Source organism: Pan paniscus, chromosome 8 (assembly GCF_029289425.2).
Source record: "Pan paniscus chromosome 8, NHGRI_mPanPan1-v2.0_pri, whole genome shotgun sequence".
Taxonomy (NCBI): Eukaryota; Metazoa; Chordata; class Mammalia; order Primates; family Hominidae; genus Pan; species Pan paniscus.
Window position 1 is genome coordinate 1,427,847 of NC_073257.2, and position 25,456 is coordinate 1,453,302.

Sequence of the window (25,456 nt, forward strand, 5' to 3'; positions counted from 1 at the left end):
AAACATGGAAATATCTACACCGCTATCTCTATAAACATGGAAATATCTGCACTGCCACCTGTAAAAACATGGAAATAGCTATACAGTCATCTGTATAAACATGGAAATATCTACAATGCCATCTGTATACACATGGAAATATCTACACAGACATCTGTATAAACATGTAAATATCTACACTGCTATCTCTATAAACATGGAAATATCTACACCGCCATCTCTGTAAACATGAAAGTATCTACACTGCCATCTCCATAAACATGGAACTAACTACTCTGCCATCTGTATAAACATGGAAACATCTACACCGCCATCTGTGTGAATAAGGAAATATCTACAATGCCATCTGTATAAAGATATAAATATCTGCACCGCGATCTGTATAAACATGGAAATATCTACACCGCGATCTTTATAAACATGGAAATATCAACACCGCTATCTGTATAAACATGGAAATATCTACACAGCTATCACTATAAACATGGAAAACCTACACCGCCATCTGTAGAAACATGCAAATACCTACAAAGTCATCTGTATAAACATGGAAATATCTACACAGCCATCTGTATAAACATGGAAATATCTACACAGCCATCTGTATATACATGGAAATATCTACACCGCTATCTGTATAAACATGGAAATAACTACACCGCTATTAGTACAAGCAAGGAAATAACTACACCGTGATCTGTATAAACATGGAAATATCTTCACCGCTATCTCCATAAACATGGAAATCTCTACACCCATATCTGTATAAGCAAGGAAATATCCACACCGCTGTCTCTATAAACATGGAAAAATCAACACCGCTATCTCTATGAGCATTTAAATATCTACACCGCCATCTCTATAAACATGGAAATATCTACACCACGATCAGAATAAACATGGAAATATCTACACCGCTATCTGTATAAACATGGAATTATCTCCACTGCTATCACTATAGACATGGAAATATCTACACCGCCATCTGTATAAACATGGAAATACAAAGTTATCTGTATAAACATGGAAATATCTACACCGCCATCTGTATAAACATGGAAATATCTACACAGCCATGTGTATATACATGGAAATAACTACACCGCTATCTATATAAACATGGAAATAACTACACCGCAATCTGTATAAACATGGAAATATCTACACCGCCATCTACATATCCATGGAAATATCTGCGCCGCCATCTGTATAAACATGGAAATATCTACACGGTCATCTGTGTATAAATGGAAATATCAACACCGCCATCTGTACAAACATGGAAATATCTGCACCGCTATGTGTATAAACATGGAAATATCTACACCGCGGTCTGTATAAACATGGAAATATCTACACCACTATCTGTATAAACATGGAAATATCTACACCGCTATCTGTATAAACATGGAAATGTCTACACCGCTATCTCTATTAACATGGAAATATCTACAAAGACATCTGTATAAACATGGAAATACCTACACAGTCATGTGTAGGAACATTTAAATATCTACACTGTCTTCTGTATTAACATAGAAATATCTACACAGCCCTCTGTGTAAATATGGAAATATCTGCATAGGCATCTGTGTAAACATGGAAATATCTGCACCGCTATCTGCATAAACATGGAAATACCTACACCGCTGTCTCTATAATCATGGAAATATGTACACCGCTATGTGTATAAACATGGAAATATCTCGACTCCTCTCTGTATAAACATGGAAATATCTCCACCGTTATCTGTATAAACTTGGAAATATCTACAGCGCCATCTCTATAAACATTGAAATATCCACACTGCCATCTGTAAAAACATGGAAATATCTACACAGTCATCTGAATAAACATGGAAATATCTTCACCACCATCTGTATAAACATGGAAATACCTACAATACCATCTGTATACAGATGGAAATATCTACACAGACATCTGTATAAATATGGAAATATCTACACCGCCATCTGTATAAACATGGAAATATCTACACTGCCATCTGTAGAAAGATGGAAATATCTACACCGCTATCTCTATAAATATGGAAATATCTACACCGCCATCTCTATAAACATGAAAATATCTACACTGCCATCTCCATAAAGATGGAAGTATCTACTCTGCCTTGTGTATAAACACGGAAATATCTACACCACTATCTGTGTAAACATGGAAATATCTACACCGCTATCTGTTTAAACATGGAAATATCTACACCGCCATCTGCATGTCCATGGAAATATCTACGCCGCCATCTGTATAAACATGGAAATATCTACACGGCCATCTGTGTATAGATGGAAATATCAACACCGCCATCTGTAGAAACATGGAAATATCTACACCGCTATCTCTATAAACATGGAAATATCTGCACTGCCACCTGTAAAAACATGGAAATACCTATACAGTCATCTGTATAAACATGGAAATATCTACAATGCCATCTGTATACACATGGAAATATCTACACAGACATCTGTATAAACATGTAAATATCTACACTGCTATCTCTATAAACATGGAAATATCTACACCGCCATCTCTGTAAACATGAAAGTATCTACACTGCCATCTCCATAAACATGGAACTAACTACTCTGCCATCTGTATAAACATGGAAACATCTACACCGCCATCTGTGTGAATAAGGAAATATCTACAATGCCATCTGTATAAAGATATAAATATCTGCACCGCGATCTGTATAAACATGGAAATATCTACACCGCGATCTTTATAAACATGGAAATATCAACACCGCTATCTGTATAAACATGGAAATATCTACACAGCTATCACTATAAACATGGAAAACCTACACCGCCATCTGTATAAACATGCAAATACCTACAAAGTCATCTGTATAAACATGGAAATATCTACACAGCCATCTGTATAAACATGGAAATATCTACACAGCCATCTGTATATACATGGAAATATCTACACCGCTATCTGTATAAACATGGAAATAACTACACCGCTATTAGTACAAGCAAGGAAATATCTACACCGTGATCTGTATAAACATGGAAATATCTTCACCGCTATCTCTATAAACATGGAAATATCTACACCCCTATCTGTATAAGCAAGGAAATATCCACACCGCTGTCTCTATAAACATGGAAAAATCAACACCGCTATCTCTATGAACATGTAAATATCTACACCGCCATCTCTATAAACATGGAAATATCTACACCACGATCAGAATAAACATGGAAATATCTACACCGCTATCTGTATAAACATGGAATTATCTCCACTGCTATCACTATAGACATGGAAATATCTACACCGCCATCTGTATAAACATGGAAATACAAAGTTATCTGTATAAACATGGAAATATCTACACCGCCATCTGTATAAACATGGAAATATCTACACAGCCATGTGTATATACATGGAAATAACTACACCGCTATCTATATAAAAATGGAAATAACTACACCGCAATCTGTATAAACATGGAAATATCTACACCGCCATCTACATATCCATGGAAATACCTGCGCCGCCATCTGTATAAACATGGAAATATCTACACGGTCATCTGTGTATAAATGGAAATATCAACACCGCCATCTGTACAAACATGGAAATATCTGCACCGCTATGTGTATAAACATGGAAATATCTACACCGCGGTCTGTATAAACATGGAAATATCTACACCACTATCTGTATAAACATGGAAATATCTACACCGCTATCTGTATAAACATGGAAATGTCTACACCGCTATCTCTATTAACATGGAAATATCTACAAAGACATCTGTATAAACATGGAAATACCTACACAGTCATGTGTAGGAACATTTAAATATCTACACTGTCTTCTGTATTAACATAGAAATATCTACACAGCCCTCTGTGTAAATATGGAAATATCTGCATAGGCATCTGTGTAAACATGGAAATATCTGCACCGCTATCTGCATAAACATGGAAATACCTACACCGCTGTCTCTATAATCATGGAAATATGTACACCGCTATGTGTATAAACATGGAAATATCTCGACTCCTCTCTGTATAAACATGGAAATATCTCCACCGTTATCTGTATAAACTTGGAAATATCTACAGCGCCATCTCTATAAACATTGAAATATCCACACTGCCATCTGTAAAAACATGGAAATATCTACACAGTCATCTGAATAAACATGGAAATATCTTCACCACCATCTGTATAAACATGGAAATACCTACAATACCATCTGTATACAGACGGAAATATCTACACAGACATCTGTATAAATATGGAAATATCTACACCGCCATCTGTATAAACATGGAAATATCTACACTGCCATCTGTAGAAAGATGGAAATATCTACACCGCTATCTCTATAAATATGGAAATATCTACACCGCCATCTCTATAAACATGAAAATATCTACACTGCCATCTCCATAAAGATGGAAGTATCTACTCTGCCTTGTGTATAAACACGGAAATATCTACACCACTATCTGTGTAAACATGGAAATATCTACACCGCTATCTGTTTAAACATGGAAATATCTACACCGCCATCTGCATGTCCATGGAAATATCTACGCCGCCATCTGTATAAACATGGAAATATCTACACGGCCATCTGTGTATAGATGGAAATATCAACACCGCCATCTGTAGAAACATGGAAATATCTACACCGTTATCTCTATAAACATGGAAATATCTGCACTGCCACCTGTAAAAACATGGAAATACCTATACAGTCATCTGTATAAACATGGAAATATCTACAATGCCATCTGTATACACATGGAAATATCTACACCGCTGTCTCTATAATCATGGAAATATGTACACCGCTATGTGTATAAACATGGAAATATCTCGACTCCTCTCTGTATAAACATCGAAATATCTCCACCGTTATCTGTATAAACTTGGAAATATCTACAGCGCCATCTCTATAAACATTGAAATATCCACACTGCCATCTGTAAAAACATGGAAATATCTACACAGTCATCTGAATAAACATGGAAATATCTTCACCACCATCTGTATAAACATGGAAATACCTACAATACCATCTGTATACAGATGGAAATATCTACACAGACATCTGTATAAATATGGAAATATCTACACCGCCATCTGTATAAACATGGAAATATCTACACTGCCATCTGTAGAAAGATGGAAATATCTACACCGCTATCTCTATAAATATGGAAATATCTACACCGCCATCTCTATAAATATGAAAATATCTACACTGCCATCTCCATAAAGATGGAAGTATCTACTCTGCCATGTGTATAAACACGGAAATATCTACACCACTATCTGTGTAAACATGGAAATATCTACACCGCTATCTGTTTAAACATGGAAATATCTACACCGCCATCTGCATGTCCATGGAAATATCTACGCCGCCATCTGTATAAACATGGAAATATCTACACGGCCATCTGTGTATAGATGGAAATATCAACACCGCCATCTGTAGAAACATGGAAATATCTACAATGCCATCTGTATACACATGGAAATATCTACACAGACATCTGTATAAACATGTAAATATCTACACTGCTATCTCTATAAACATGGAAATATCTACACCGCCATCTCTGTAAACATGAAAGTATCTACACTGCCATCTCCATAAACATGGAACTAACTACTCTGCCATCTGTATAAACATGGAAACATCTACACCGCCATCTGTGTGAATAAGGAAATATCTACAATGCCATCTGTATAAAGATATAAATATCTGCACCGCGATCTGTATAAACATGGAAATATCTACACCGCGATCTTTATAAACATGGAAATATCAACACCGCTATCTGTATAAACATGGAAATATCTACACAGCTATCACTATAAACATGGAAAACCTACACCGCCATCTGTATAAACATGCAAATACCTACAAAGTCATCTGTATAAACATGGAAATATCTACACAGCCATCTGTATAAACATGGAAATATCTACACAGCCATCTGTATATACATGGAAATATCTACACCGCTATCTGTATAAACATGGAAATAACTACACCGCTATTAGTACAAGCAAGGAAATATCTACACCGTGATCTGTATAAACATGGAAATATCTTCACCGCTATCTCTATAAACATGGAAATCTCTACACCCCTATCTGTATAAGCAAGGAAATATCCACACCGCTGTCTCTATAAACATGGAAAAATCAACACCGCTATCTCTATGAACATGTAAATATCTACACCGCCATCTCTATAAACATGGAAATATCTACACCACGATCAGAATAAACATGGAAATATCTACACCGCCATCTGTATAAACATGGAAATACAAAGTTATCTGTATAAACATGGAAATATCTACACCGCCATCTGTATAAACATGGAAATATCTACACAGCCATGTGTACATACATGGAAATAACTACACCGCTATCTATATAAACATGGAAATAACTACACCGCAATCTGTATAAACATGGAAATATCTACACCGCCATCTACATATCCATGGAAATATCTGTGCCGCCGTCTGTATAAACATGGAAATATCTACACGGTCATCTGTGTATAAATGGAAATATCAACACAGCCATCTGTACAAACATGGAAATATCTGCACCGCTATTTGTATAAACATGGAAATATCTACACCGCGGTCTGTATAAACATGGAAATATCTACACCACTATCTGTATAAACATGGAAATATCTACACCGTTATCTGTATAAACATGGAAATGTCTGCACCGCTATCTCTATTAACATGGAAATATCTACAAAGACATCTGTATAAACATGGAAATACCTACACAGTCATGTGTAGGAACATTTAAATATCTACACTGTCTTCTGTATAAACATAGAAATATCTACACAGCCCTCTGTGTAAATATGGAAATATCTGCATAGGCATCTGTGTAAACATGGAAATATCTGCACCGCTATCTGCATAAACATGGAAATACCTACACCGCTGTCTCTATAATCATGGAAATATGTACACCGCTATGTGTATAAACATGGAAATATCTCGAGTCCTCTCTGTATAAACATGGAAATATCTCCACCGTTATCTGTATAAACTTGGAAATATCTACAGCGCCATCTCTATAAACATTGAAATATCCACACTGCCATCTGTAAAAACATGGAAATATCTGCACAGTCATCTGAATAAACATGGAAATATCTTCACCACCATCTGTATATACATGGAAATACCTACAATACCATCTGTATACAGATGGAAATATCTACACAGACATCTGTATAAATATGGAAATATCTACACCGCCATCTGTATAAACATGGAAATATCTACACTGCCATCTGTAGAAAGATGGAAATATCTACACCGCTATCTCTATAAATATGGAAATATCTACACCGCCATCTCTATAAACATGAAAATATCTACACTGCCATCTCCATAAAGATGGAAGTATCTACTCTGCCATGTGTATAAACACGGAAATATCTACACCACTATCTGTGTAAACATGGAAATATCTACACCGCTATCTGTTTAAACATGGAAATATCTACACCGCCATCTGCATGTCCATGGAAATATCTACGCCGCCATCTGTATAAACATGGAAATATCTACACGGCCATCTGTGTATAGATGGAAATATCAACACCGCCATCTGTAGAAACATGGAAATATCTACACCGCTATCTCTATAAACATGGAAATATCTGCACTGCCACCTGTAAAAACATGGAAATACCTATACAGTCATCTGTATAAACATGGAAATATCTACAATGCCATCTGTATACACATGGAAATATCTACACAGACATCTGTATAAACATGTAAATATCTACACTGCTATCTCTATAAACATGGAAATATCTACACCGCCATCTCTGTAAACATGAAAGTATCTACACTGCCATCTCCATAAACATGGAACTAACTACTCTGCCATCTGTATAAACATGGAAACATCTACACCGCCATCTGTGTGAATAAGGAAATATCTACAATGCCATCTGTATAAAGATATAAATATCTGCACCGCGATCTGTATAAACATGGAAATATCTACACCGCGATCTTTATAAACATGGAAATATCAACACCGCTATCTGTATAAACATGGAAATATCTACACAGCTATCACTATAAACATGGAAAACCTACACCGCCATCTGTATAAACATGCAAATACCTACAAAGTCATCTGTATAAACATGGAAATATCTACACAGCCATCTGTATAAACATGGAAATATCTACACAGCCATCTGTATATACATGGAAATATCTACACCGCTATCTGTATAAACATGGAAATAACTACACCGCTATTAGTACAAGCAAGGAAATATCTACACCGTGATCTGTATAAACATGGAAATATCTTCACCGCTATCTCTATAAACATGGAAATATCTACACCCCTATCTGTATAAGCAAGGAAATATCCACACCGCTGTCTCTATAAACATGGAAAAATCAACACCGCTATCTCTATGAACATGTAAATATCTACACCGCCATCTCTATAAACATGGAAATATCTACACCACGATCAGAATAAACATGGAAATATCTACACCGCTATCTGTATAAACATGGAATTATCTCCACTGCTATCACTATAGACATGGAAATATCTACACCGCCATCTGTATAAACATGGAAATACAAAGTTATCTGTATAAACATGGAAATATCTACACCGCCATCTGTATAAACATGGAAATATCTACACAGCCATGTGTATATACATGGAAATAACTACACCGCTATCTATATAAAAATGGAAATAACTACACCGCAATCTGTATAAACATGGAAATATCTACACCGCCATCTACATATCCATGGAAATACCTGCGCCGCCATCTGTATAAACATGGAAATATCTACACGGTCATCTGTGTATAAATGGAAATATCAACACCGCCATCTGTACAAACATGGAAATATCTGCACCGCTATGTGTATAAACATGGAAATATCTACACCGCGGTCTGTATAAACATGGAAATATCTACACCACTATCTGTATAAACATGGAAATATCTACACCGCTATCTGTATAAACATGGAAATGTCTACACCGCTATCTCTATTAACATGGAAATATCTACAAAGACATCTGTATAAACATGGAAATACCTACACAGTCATGTGTAGGAACATTTAAATATCTACACTGTCTTCTGTATTAACATAGAAATATCTACACAGCCCTCTGTGTAAATATGGAAATATCTGCATAGGCATCTGTGTAAACATGGAAATATCTGCACCGCTATCTGCATAAACATGGAAATACCTACACCGCTGTCTCTATAATCATGGAAATATGTACACCGCTATGTGTATAAACATGGAAATATCTCGACTCCTCTCTGTATAAACATGGAAATATCTCCACCGTTATCTGTATAAACTTGGAAATATCTACAGCGCCATCTCTATAAACATTGAAATATCCACACTGCCATCTGTAAAAACATGGAAATATCTACACAGTCATCTGAATAAACATGGAAATATCTTCACCACCATCTGTATAAACATGGAAATACCTACAATACCATCTGTATACAGACGGAAATATCTACACAGACATCTGTATAAATATGGAAATATCTACACCGCCATCTGTATAAACATGGAAATATCTACACTGCCATCTGTAGAAAGATGGAAATATCTACACCGCTATCTCTATAAATATGGAAATATCTACACCGCCATCTCTATAAACATGAAAATATCTACACTGCCATCTCCATAAAGATGGAAGTATCTACTCTGCCTTGTGTATAAACACGGAAATATCTACACCACTATCTGTGTAAACATGGAAATATCTACACCGCTATCTGTTTAAACATGGAAATATCTACACCGCCATCTGCATGTCCATGGAAATATCTACGCCGCCATCTGTATAAACATGGAAATATCTACACGGCCATCTGTGTATAGATGGAAATATCAACACCGCCATCTGTAGAAACATGGAAATATCTACACCGTTATCTCTATAAACATGGAAATATCTGCACTGCCACCTGTAAAAACATGGAAATACCTATACAGTCATCTGTATAAACATGGAAATATCTACAATGCCATCTGTATACACATGGAAATATCTACACCGCTGTCTCTATAATCATGGAAATATGTACACCGCTATGTGTATAAACATGGAAATATCTCGACTCCTCTCTGTATAAACATCGAAATATCTCCACCGTTATCTGTATAAACTTGGAAATATCTACAGCGCCATCTCTATAAACATTGAAATATCCACACTGCCATCTGTAAAAACATGGAAATATCTACACAGTCATCTGAATAAACATGGAAATATCTTCACCACCATCTGTATAAACATGGAAATACCTACAATACCATCTGTATACAGATGGAAATATCTACACAGACATCTGTATAAATATGGAAATATCTACACCGCCATCTGTATAAACATGGAAATATCTACACTGCCATCTGTAGAAAGATGGAAATATCTACACCGCTATCTCTATAAATATGGAAATATCTACACCGCCATCTCTATAAATATGAAAATATCTACACTGCCATCTCCATAAAGATGGAAGTATCTACTCTGCCATGTGTATAAACACGGAAATATCTACACCACTATCTGTGTAAACATGGAAATATCTACACCGCTATCTGTTTAAACATGGAAATATCTACACCGCCATCTGCATGTCCATGGAAATATCTACGCCGCCATCTGTATAAACATGGAAATATCTACACGGCCATCTGTGTATAGATGGAAATATCAACACCGCCATCTGTAGAAACATGGAAATATCTACAATGCCATCTGTATACACATGGAAATATCTACACAGACATCTGTATAAACATGTAAATATCTACACTGCTATCTCTATAAACATGGAAATATCTACACCGCCATCTCTGTAAACATGAAAGTATCTACACTGCCATCTCCATAAACATGGAACTAACTACTCTGCCATCTGTATAAACATGGAAACATCTACACCGCCATCTGTGTGAATAAGGAAATATCTACAATGCCATCTGTATAAAGATATAAATATCTGCACCGCGATCTGTATAAACATGGAAATATCTACACCGCGATCTTTATAAACATGGAAATATCAACACCGCTATCTGTATAAACATGGAAATATCTACACAGCTATCACTATAAACATGGAAAACCTACACCGCCATCTGTATAAACATGCAAATACCTACAAAGTCATCTGTATAAACATGGAAATATCTACACAGCCATCTGTATAAACATGGAAATATCTACACAGCCATCTGTATATACATGGAAATATCTACACCGCTATCTGTATAAACATGGAAATAACTACACCGCTATTAGTACAAGCAAGGAAATATCTACACCGTGATCTGTATAAACATGGAAATATCTTCACCGCTATCTCTATAAACATGGAAATCTCTACACCCCTATCTGTATAAGCAAGGAAATATCCACACCGCTGTCTCTATAAACATGGAAAAATCAACACCGCTATCTCTATGAACATGTAAATATCTACACCGCCATCTCTATAAACATGGAAATATCTACACCACGATCAGAATAAACATGGAAATATCTACACCGCCATCTGTATAAACATGGAAATACAAAGTTATCTGTATAAACATGGAAATATCTACACCGCCATCTGTATAAACATGGAAATATCTACACAGCCATGTGTACATACATGGAAATAACTACACCGCTATCTATATAAACATGGAAATAACTACACCGCAATCTGTATAAACATGGAAATATCTACACCGCCATCTACATATCCATGGAAATATCTGTGCCGCCGTCTGTATAAACATGGAAATATCTACACGGTCATCTGTGTATAAATGGAAATATCAACACAGCCATCTGTACAAACATGGAAATATCTGCACCGCTATTTGTATAAACATGGAAATATCTACACCGCGGTCTGTATAAACATGGAAATATCTACACCACTATCTGTATAAACATGGAAATATCTACACCGTTATCTGTATAAACATGGAAATGTCTGCACCGCTATCTCTATTAACATGGAAATATCTACAAAGACATCTGTATAAACATGGAAATACCTACACAGTCATGTGTAGGAACATTTAAATATCTACACTGTCTTCTGTATAAACATAGAAATATCTACACAGCCCTCTGTGTAAATATGGAAATATCTGCATAGGCATCTGTGTAAACATGGAAATATCTGCACCGCTATCTGCATAAACATGGAAATACCTACACCGCTGTCTCTATAATCATGGAAATATGTACACCGCTATGTGTATAAACATGGAAATATCTCGAGTCCTCTCTGTATAAACATGGAAATATCTCCACCGTTATCTGTATAAACTTGGAAATATCTACAGCGCCATCTCTATAAACATTGAAATATCCACACTGCCATCTGTAAAAACATGGAAATATCTGCACAGTCATCTGAATAAACATGGAAATATCTTCACCACCATCTGTATATACATGGAAATACCTACAATACCATCTGTATACAGATGGAAATATCTACACAGACATCTGTATAAATATGGAAATATCTACACCGCCATCTGTATAAACATGGAAATATCTACACTGCCATCTGTAGAAAGATGGAAATATCTACACCGCTATCTCTATAAATATGGAAATATCTACACCGCCATCTCTATAAACATGAAAATATCTACACTGCCATCTCCATAAAGATGGAAGTATCTACTCTGCCATGTGTATAAACACGGAAATATCTACACCACTATCTGTGTAAACATGGAAATATCTACACCGCTATCTGTTTAAACATGGAAATATCTACACCGCCATCTGCATGTCCATGGAAATATCTACGCCGCCATCTGTATAAACATGGAAATATCTACACGGCCATCTGTGTATAGATGGAAATATCAACACTGCCATCTGTAGAAACATGGAAATATCTACACCGCTATCTCTATAAACATGGAAATATCTGCACTGCCACCTGTAAAAACATGGAAATACCTATACAGTCATCTGTATAAACATGGAAATATCTACAATGCCATCTGTATACACATGGAAATATCTACACAGACATCTGTATAAACATGTAAATATCTACACTGCTATCTCTATAAACATGGAAATATCTACACCGCCATCTCTGTAAACATGAAAGTATCTACACTGCCATCTCCATAAACATGGAACTAACTACTCTGCCATCTGTATAAACATGGAAACATCTACACCGCCATCTGTGTGAATAAGGAAATATCTACAATGCCATCTGTATAAAGATATAAATATCTGCACCGCGATCTGTATAAACATGGAAATATCTACACCGCGATCTTTATAAACATGGAAATATCAACACCGCTATCTGTATAAACATGGAAATATCTACACAGCTATCACTATAAACATGGAAAACCTACACCGCCATCTGTATAAACATGCAAATACCTACAAAGTCATCTGTATAAACATGGAAATATCTACACAGCCATCTGTATAAACATGGAAATATCTACACAGCCATCTGTATATACATGGAAATATCTACACCGCTATCTGTATAAACATGGAAATAACTACACCGCTATTAGTACAAGCAAGGAAATATCTACACCGTGATCTGTATAAACATGGAAATATCTTCACCGCTATCTCTATAAACATGGAAATATCTACACCCCTGTCTGTATAAGCAAGGAAATATCCACACCGCTGTCTCTATAAACATGGAAAAATCAACACCGCTATCTCTATGAACATGTAAATATCTACACCGCCATCTCTATAAACATGGAAATATCTACACCACGATCAGAATAAACATGGAAATATCTACACCGCCATCTGTATAAACATGGAAATACAAAGTTATCTGTATAAACATGGAAATATCTACACCGCCATCTGTATAAACATGGAAATATCTACACAGCCATGTGTACATACATGGAAATAACTACACCGCTAACTATATAAACATGGAAATAACTACACCGCAAACTGTATAAACATGGAAATATCTACACCGCCATCTACATATCCATGGAAATATCTGTGCCGCCGTCTGTATAAACATGGAAATATCTACACGGTCATCTGTGTATAAATGGAAATATCAACACCGCCATCTGTACAAACATGGAAATATCTGCACCGCTATTTGTATAAACATGGAAATATCTACACCGCGTTCTGTATAAACATGGAAATATCTACACCACTATCTGTATAAACATGGAAATATCTACACCGCTATCTGTATAAACATGGAAATGTCTACACCGCTATCTGTATTAACATGGAAATATCTACAAAGACATCTGTATAAACATGGAAATACCTACACAGTCATGTGTAGGAACATTTAAATATCTACACTGTCTTCTGTATAAACATAGAAATATCTACACAGCCCTCTGTGTAAATATGGAAATATCTGCATAGGCATCTGTGTAAACATGGAAATATCTGCACCGCTATCTGCATAAACATGGAAATACCTACACCGCTGTCTCTATAATCATGGAAATATGTACACCGCTATGTGTATAAACATGGAAATATCTCGACTCCTCTCTGTATAAACATGGAAATATCTCCACCGTTATCTGTATAAACTTGGAAATATCTACAGCGCCATCTCTATAAACATTGAAATATCCACACTGCCATCTGTAAAAACATGGAAATATCTGCACAGTCATCTGAATAAACCTGGAAATATCTTCACCACCATCTGTATAAACATGGAAATACCTACAATACCATCTGTATACAGATGGAAATATCTACACAGAAATCTGTATAAATATGGAAATATCTACACCGCCATCTGTATAAACATGGAAATATCTACACTGCCATCTGTAGAAAGATGGAAATATCTACACCGCTATCTCTATAAATATGGAAATATCTACACCGCCATCTCTATAAACATGAAAATATCTACACTGCCATCTCCATAAAGATGGAAGTATCTACTCTGCCATGTGTATAAACACGGAAATATCTACACCACTATCTGTGTAAACATGGAAATATCTACACCGCTATCTGTTTAAACATGGAAATATCTACACCGCCATCTGCATGTCCATGGAAATATCTACGCCGCCATCTGTATAAACATGGAAATATCTACACGGCCATCTGTGTATAGATGGAAATATCAACACCGCCATCTGTAGAAACATGGAAATATCTACAACGCTATCTCTATAAACATGGAAATATCTGCACTGCCACCTGTAAAAACATGGAAATAGCTATACAGTCATCTGTATAAACATGGAAATATCTACAATGCCATCTGTATACACATGGAAATATCTACACAGACATCTGTATAAACATGTAAATATCTACACTGCTATCTCTATAAACATGGAAATATCTACACCGCCATCTCTGTAAACATGAAAGTATCTACACTGCCATCTCCATAAACATGGAACTAACTACTCTGCCATCTGTATAAACATGGAAACATCTACACCGCCATCTGTGTGAATAAGGAAATATCTACAATGCCATCTGTATAAAGATATAAATATCTGCACCGCGATCTGTATAAACATGGAAATATCTACACCGCGATCTTTATAAACATGGAAATATCAACACTGCTATCTGTATAAACATGGAAATATCTACACAGCTATCACTATAAACATGTAAAACCTACACCGCCATCTGTATAAACATGCAAATACCTACAAAGTCATCTGTATAAACATGGAAATATCTACACAGCCATCTGTATAAACATGGAAATATCTACACAGCCATCTGTATATACATGGAAATATCTACACCGCTATCTGTATAAACATGGAAATAACTACACCGCTATTAGTACAAGCAAGGAAATATCTACACCGTGATCTGTATAAACATGGAAATATCTTCACCGCTATCTCTATAAACATGGAAATCTCTACACCCCTATCTGTATAAGCAAGGAAATATCCACACCGCTGTCTCTATAAACATGGAAAAATCAACACCGCTATCTCTATGAACATGTAAATATCTACACCGCCATCTCTATAAACATGGAAATATCTACACCACGATCAGAATAAACATGGAAATATCTACACCGCCATCTGTATAAACATGGAAATACAAAGTTATCTGTATAAACATGGAAATATCTACACCGCCATCTGTATAAACATGGAAATATCTACACAGCCATGTGTACATACATGGAAATAACTACACCGCTATCTATATAAACATGGAAATAACTACACCGCAATCTGTATAAACATGGAAATATCTACACCGCCATCTACATATCCATGGAAATATCTGTGCCGCCGTCTGTATAAACATGGAAATATCTACACGGTCATCTGTGTATAAATGGAAATATCAACACAGCCATCTGTACAAACATGGAAATATCTGCACCGCTATTTGTATAAACATGGAAATATCTACACCGCGGTCTGTATAAACATGGAAATATCTACACCACTATCTGTATAAACATGGAAATATCTACACCGTTATCTGTATAAACATGGAAATGTCTGCACCGCTATCTCTATTAACATGGAAATATCTACAAAGACATCTGTATAAACATGGAAATACCTACACAGTCATGTGTAGGAACATTTAAATATCTACACTGTCTTCTGTATAAACATAGAAATATCTACACAGCCCTCTGTGTAAATATGGAAATATCTGCATAGGCATCTGTGTAAACATGGAAATATCTGCACCGCTATCTGCATAAACATGGAAATACCTACACCGCTGTCTCTATAATCATGGAAATATGTACACCGCTATGTGTATAAACATGGAAATATCTCGAGTCCTCTCTGTATAAACATGGAAATATCTCCACCGTTATCTGTATAAACTTGGAAATATCTACAGCGCCATCTCTATAAACATTGAAATATCCACACTGCCATCTGTAAAAACATGGAAATATCTGCACAGTCATCTGAATAAACATGGAAATATCTTCACCACCATCTGTATATACATGGAAATACCTACAATACCATCTGTATACAGATGGAAATATCTACACAGACATCTGTATAAATATGGAAATATCTACACCGCCATCTGTATAAACATGGAAATATCTACACTGCCATCTGTAGAAAGATGGAAATATCTACACCGCTATCTCTATAAATATGGAAATATCTACACCGCCATCTCTATAAACATGAAAATATCTACACTGCCATCTCCATAAAGATGGAAGTATCTACTCTGCCATGTGTATAAACACGGAAATATCTACACCACTATCTGTGTAAACATGGAAATATCTACACCGCTATCTGTTTAAACATGGAAATATCTACACCGCCATCTGCATGTCCATGGAAATATCTACGCCGCCATCTGTATAAACATGGAAATATCTACACGGCCATCTGTGTATAGATGGAAATATCAACACCGCCATCTGTAGAAACATGGAAATATCTACACCGCTATCTCTATAAACATGGAAATATCTGCACTGCCACCTGTAAAAACATGGAAATACCTATACAGTCATCTGTATAAACATGGAAATATCTACAATGCCATCTGTATACACATGGAAATATCTACACAGACATCTGTATAAACATGTAAATATCTACACTGCTATCTCTATAAACATGGAAATATCTACACCGCCATCTCTGTAAACATGAAAGTATCTACACTGCCATCTCCATAAACATGGAACTAACTACTCTGCCATCTGTATAAACATGGAAACATCTACACCGCCATCTGTGTGAATAAGGAAATATCTACAATGCCATCTGTATAAAGATATAAATATCTGCACCGCGATCTGTATAAACATGGAAATATCTACACCGCGATCTTTATAAACATGGAAATATCAACACCGCTATCTGTATAAACATGGAAATATCTACACAGCTATCACTATAAACATGGAAAACCTACACCGCCATCTGTATAAACATGCAAATACCTACAAAGTCATCTGTATAAACATGGAAATATCTACACAGCCATCTGTATAAACATGGAAATATCTACACAGCCATCTGTATATACATGGAAATATCTACACCGCTATCTGTATAAACATGGAAATAACTACACCGCTATTAGTACAAGCAAGGAAATATCTACACCGTGATCTGTATAAACATGGAAATATCTTCACCGCTATCTCTATAAACATGGAAATATCTACACCCCTATCTGTATAAGCAAGGAAATATCCACACCGCTGTCTCTATAAACATGGAAAAATCAACACCGCTATCTCTATGAACATGTAAATATCTACACCGCCATCTCTATAAACATGGAAATATCTACACCACGATCAGAATAAACATGGAAATATCTACACCGCCATCTGTATAAACATGGAAATACAAAGTTATCTGTATAAACATGGAAATATCTACACCGCCATCTGTATAAACATGGAAATATCTACACAGCCATGTGTACATACATGGAAATAACTACACCGCTAACTATATAAACATGGAAATAACTACACCGCAAACTGTATAAACATGGAAATATCTACACCGCCATCTACATATCCATGGAAATATCTGTGCCGCCGTCTGTATAAACATGGAAATATCTACACGGTCATCTGTGTATAAATGGAAATATCAACACCGCCATCTGTACAAACATGGAAATATCTGCACCGCTATTTGTATAAACATGGAAATATCTACACCGCGTTCTGTATAAACATGGAAATATCTACACCACTATCTGTATAAACATGGAAATATCTACACCGCTATCTGTATAAACATGGAAATGTCTACACCGCTATCTGTATTAACATGGAAATATCTACAAAGACATCTGTATAAACATGGAAATACCTACACAGTCATGTGTAGGAACATTTAAATATCTACACTGTCTTCTGTATAAACATAGAAATATCTACACAGCCCTCTGTGTAAATATGGAAATATCTGCATAGGCATCTGTGTAAACATGGAAATATCTGCACCGCTATCTGCATAAACATGGAAATACCTACACCGCTGTCTCTATAATCATGGAAATATGTACACCGCTATGTGTATAAACATGGAAATATCTCGACTCCTCTCTGTATAAACATGGAAATATCTCCACCGTTATCTGTATAAACTTGGAAATATCTACAGCGCCATCTCTATAAACATTGAAATATCCACACTGCCATCTGTAAAAACATGGAAATATCTGCACAGTCATCTGAATAAACCTGGAAATATCTTCACCACCATCTGTATAAACATGGAAATACCTACAATACCATCTGTATACAGATGGAAATATCTACACAGAAATCTGTATAAATATGGAAATATCTACACCGCCATCTGTATAAACATGGAAATATCTACACTGCCATCTGTAGAAAGATGGAAATATCTACACCGCTATCTCTATAAATATGGAAATATCTACACCGCCATCTCTATAAACATGAAAATATCTACACTGCCATCTCCATAAATATGGAAGTATCTACTCTGCCATGTGTATAAACACGGAAATATCTACACCACTATCTGTGTAAACATGGAAATATCTACACCGCTATCTGTTTAAACATGGAAATATCTACACCGCCATCTGCATGTCCATGGAAATATCTACGCCGCCATCTGTATAAACATGGAAATATCTACACGGCCATCTGTGTATAGATGGAAATATCAACACCGCCATCTGTAGAAACATGGAAATATCTACAACGCTATCTCTATAAACATGGAAATATCTGCACTGCCACCTGTAAAAACATGGAAATAGCTATACAGTCATCTGTATAAACATGGAAATATCTACAATGCCATCTGTATACACATGGAAATATCTACACAGACATCTGTATAAACATGTAAATATCTACACTGCTATCTCTATAAACATGGAAATATCTACACCGCCATCTCTGTAAACATGAAAGTATCTACACTGCCATCTCCATAAACATGGAACTAACTACTCTGCCATCTCTATAAACATGGAAACATCTACACCGCCATCTGTGTGAATAAGGAAATATCTACAATGCCATCTGTATAAAGATATAAATATCTGCACCGCGATCTGTATAAACATGGAAATATCTACACCGCGATCTTTATAAACATGGAAATATCAACACCGCTATCTGTATAAACATGGAAATATCTACACAGCTATCACTATAAACATGGAAAACCTACACCGCCATCTGTATAAACATGCAAATACCTACAAAGTCATCTGTATAAACATGGAAATATCTACACAGCCATCTGTATAAACATGGAAATATCTACACAGCCATCTGTATATACATGGAAATATCTACACCGCTATCTGTATAAACATGGAAATAACTACACCGCTATTAGTACAAGCAAGGAAATATCTACACCGTGATCTGTATAAACATGGAAATATCTTCACCGCTATCTCTATAAACATGGAAATATCTACACCCCTATCTGTATAAGCAAGGAAATATCCACACCGCTGTCTCTATAAACATGGAAAAATCAACACCGCTATCTCTATGAACATGTAAATATCTGCACCGCCATCTCTATAAACATGGAAATATCTACACCACGATCAGAATAAACATGGAAATATCTACACCGCCATCTGTATAAACATGGAAATACAAAGTTATCTGTATAAACATGGAAATATCTACACCGCCATCTGTATAAACATGGAAATATCTACACAGCCATGTGTACATACATGGAAATAACTACACCGCTATCTATATAAACATGGAAATAACTACACCGCAATCTGTATAAACATGGAAATATCTACACCGCCATCTACATATCCATGGAAATATCTGTGCCGCCGTCTGTATAAACATGGAAATATCTACACGGTCATCTGTGTATAAATGGAAATATCAACACAGCCATCTGTACAAACATGGAAATATCTGCACCGCTATTTGTATAAACATGGAAATATCTACACCGCGGTCTGTATAAACATGGAAATATCTACACCACTATCTGTATAAACATGGAAATATCTACACCGTTATCTGTATAAACATGGAAATGTCTGCACCGCTATCTCTATTAACATGGAAATATCTACAAAGACATCTGTATAAACATGGAAATACCTACACAGTCATGTGTAGGAACATTTAAATATCTACACTGTCTTCTGTATAAACATAGAAATATCTACACAGCCCTCTGTGTAAATATGGAAATATCTGCATAGGCATCTGTGTAAACATGGAAATACCTGCACCGCTATCTGCATAAACATGGAAATACCTACACCGCTGTCTCTATAATCATGGAAATATGTACACCGCTATGTGTATAAACATGGAAATATCTCGAGTCCTCTCTGTATAAACATGGAAATATCTCCACCGTTATCTGTATAAACTTGGAAATATCTACAGCGCCATCTCTATAAACATTGAAATATCCACACTGCCATCTGTAAAAACATGGAAATATCTGCACAGTCATCTGAATAAACATGGAAATATCTTCACCACCATCTGTATATACATGGAAATACCTACAATACCATCTGTATACAGATGGAAATATCTACACAGACATCTGTATAAATATGGAAATATCTACACCGCCATCTGTATAAACATGGAAATATCTACACTGCCATCTGTAGAAAGATGGAAATATCTACACCGCTATCTCTATAAATATGGAAATATCTACACCGCCATCTCTATAAACATGAAAATATCTACACTGCCATCTCCATAAAGATGGAAGTATCTACTCTGCCATGTGTATAAACACGGAAATATCTACACCACTATCTGTGTAAACATGGAAATATCTACACCGCTATCTGTTTAAACATGGAAATATCTACACCGCCATCTGCATGTCCATGGAAATATCTACGCCACCATCTGTATAAACATGGAAATATCTACACGGCCATCTGTGTATAGATGGAAATATCAACACCGCCATCTGTAGAAACATGGAAATATCTACACCGCTATCTCTATAAACATGGAAATATCTGCACTGCCACCTGTAAAAACATGGAAATACCTATACAGTCATCTGTATAAACATGGAAATATCTACAATGCCATCTGTATACACATGGAAATATCTACACAGACATCTGTATAAACATGTAAATATCTACACTGCTATCTCTATAAACATGGAAATATCTACACCGCCATCTCTGTAAACATGAAAGTATCTACACTGCCATCTCCATAAACATGGAACTAACTACTCTGCCATCTGTATAAACATGGAAACATCTACACCGCCATCTGTGTGAATAAGGAAATATCTACAATGCCATCTGTATAAAGATATAAATATCTGCACCGCGATCTGTATAAACATGGAAATATCTACACCGCGATCTTTATAAACATGGAAATATCAACACCGCTATCTGTATAAACATGGAAATATCTACACAGCTATCACTATAAACATGGAAAACCTACACCGCCATCTGTATAAACATGCAAATACCTACAAAGTCATCTGTATAAACATGGAAATATCTACACAGCCATCTGTATAAACATGGAAATATCTACACAGCCATCTGTATATACATGGAAATATCTACACCGCTATCTGTATAAACATGGAAATAACTACACCGCTATTAGTACAAGCAAGGAAATATCTACACCGTGATCTGTATAAACATGGAAATATCTTCACCGCTATCTCTATAAACATGGAAATATCTACACCCCTATCTGTATAAGCAAGGAAATATCCACACCGCTGTCTCTATAAACATGGAAAAATCAACACCGCTATCACTATGAACATGTAAATATCTACACCGCCATCTCTATAAACATGGAAATATCTACACCACGATCAGAATAAACATGGAAATATCTACACCGCCATCTGTATAAACATGGAAATACAAAGTTATCTGTATAAACATGGAAATATCTACACCGCCATCTGTATAAACATGGAAATATCTACACAGCCATGTGTACATACATGGAAATAACTACACCGCTAACTATATAAACATGGAAATAACTACACCGCAAACTGTATAAACATGGAAATATCTACACCGCCATCTACATATCCATGGAAATATCTGTGCCGCCGTCTGTATAAACATGGAAATATCTACACGGTCATCTGTGTATAAATGGAAATATCAACACCGCCATCTGTACAAACATGGAAATATCTGCACCGCTATTTGTATAAACATGGAAATATCTACACCGCGTTCTGTATAAACATGGAAATATCTACACCACTATCTGTATAAACATGGAAATATCTACACCGCTATCTGTATAAACATGGAAATGTCTACACCGCTATCTGTATTAACATGGAAATATCTACAAAGACATCTGTATAAACATGGAAATACCTACACAGTCATGTGTAGGAACATTTAAATATCTACACTGTCTTCTGTATAAACATAGAAATATCTACACAGCCCTCTGTGTAAATATGGAAATATCTGCATAGGCATCTGTGTAAACATGGAAATATCTGCACCGCTATCTGCATAAACATGGAAATACCTACACCGCTGTCTCTATAATCATGGAAATATGTACACCGCTATGTGTATAAACATGGAAATATCTCGACTCCTCTCTGTATAAACATGGAAATATCTCCACCGTTATCTGTATAAACTTGGAAATATCTACAGCGCCATCTCTATAAACATTGAAATATCCACACTGCCATCTGTAAAAACATGGAAATATCTGCACAGTCATCTGAATAAACCTGGAAATATCTTCACCACCATCTGTATAAACATGGAAATACCTACAATACCATCTGTATACAGATGGAAATATCTACACAGAAATCTGTATAAATATGGAAATATCTACACCGCCATCTGTGTAAACATGGAAATATCTACACTGCCATCTGTAGAAAGATGGAAATATCTACACCGCTATCTCTATAAATATGGAAATATCTACACCGCCATCTCTATAAACATGAAAATATCTACACTGCCATCTCCATAAAGATGGAAGTATCTACTCTGCCATGTGTATAAACACGGAAATATCTACACCACTATCTGTGTAAACATGGAAATATCTACACCGCTATCTGTTTAAACATGGAAATATCTACACCGCCATCTGCATGTCCATGGAAATATCTACGCCGCCATCTGTATAAACATGGAAATATCTACACGGCCATCTGTGTATAGATGGAAATATCAACACCGCCATCTGTAGAAACATGGAAATATCTACAACGCTATCTCTATAAACATGGAAATATCTGCACTGCCACCTGTAAAAACATGGAAATACCTATACAGTCATCTGTATAAACATGGAAATATCTACAATGCCATCTGTATACACATGGAAATATCTACACAGACATCTGTATAAACATGTAAATATCTACACTGCTATCTCTATAAACATGGAAATATCTACACCGCCATCTCTGTAAACATGAAAGTATCTACACTGCCATCTCCATAAACATGGAACTAACTACTCTGCCATCTGTATAAACATGGAAACATCTACACCGCCATCTGTGTGAATAAGGAAATATCTACAATGCCATCTGTATAAAGATATAAATATCTGCACCGCGATCTGTATAAACATGGAAATATCTACACCGCGATCTTTATAAACATGGAAATATCAACACCGCTATCTGTATAAACATGGAAATATCTACACAGCTATCACTATAAACATGGAAAACCTACACCGCCATCTGTATAAACATGCAAATACCTACAAAGTCATCTGTATAAACATGGAAATATCTACACAGCCATCTGTATAAACATGGAAATATCTACACAGCCATCTGTATATACATGGGAATATCTACACCGCTATCTGTATAAACATGGAAATAACTACACCGCTATTAGTACAAGCAAGGAAATATCTACACCGTGATCTGTATAAACATGGAAATATCTTCACCGCTATCTCTATAAACATGGAAATATCTACACCCCTGTCTGTATAAGCAAGGAAATATCCACACCGCTGTCTCTATAAACATGGAAAAATCAACACCGCTATCTCTATGAACATGTAAATATCTACACCGCCATCTCTATAAACATGGAAATATCTACACCACGATCAGAATAAACATGGAAATATCTACACCGCTATCTGTATAAACATGGAATTATCTCCACTGCTATCTCTATAGACATGGAAATATCTACACCGCCATCTGTATAAACATGGAAATACAAAGTTATCTGTAACAACATGGAAATATCTACACCGCCATCTGTATAAACATGGAAATATCTACACAGCCATGTGTATATACATGGAAATAACTACACCGTTATCTATATAAACATG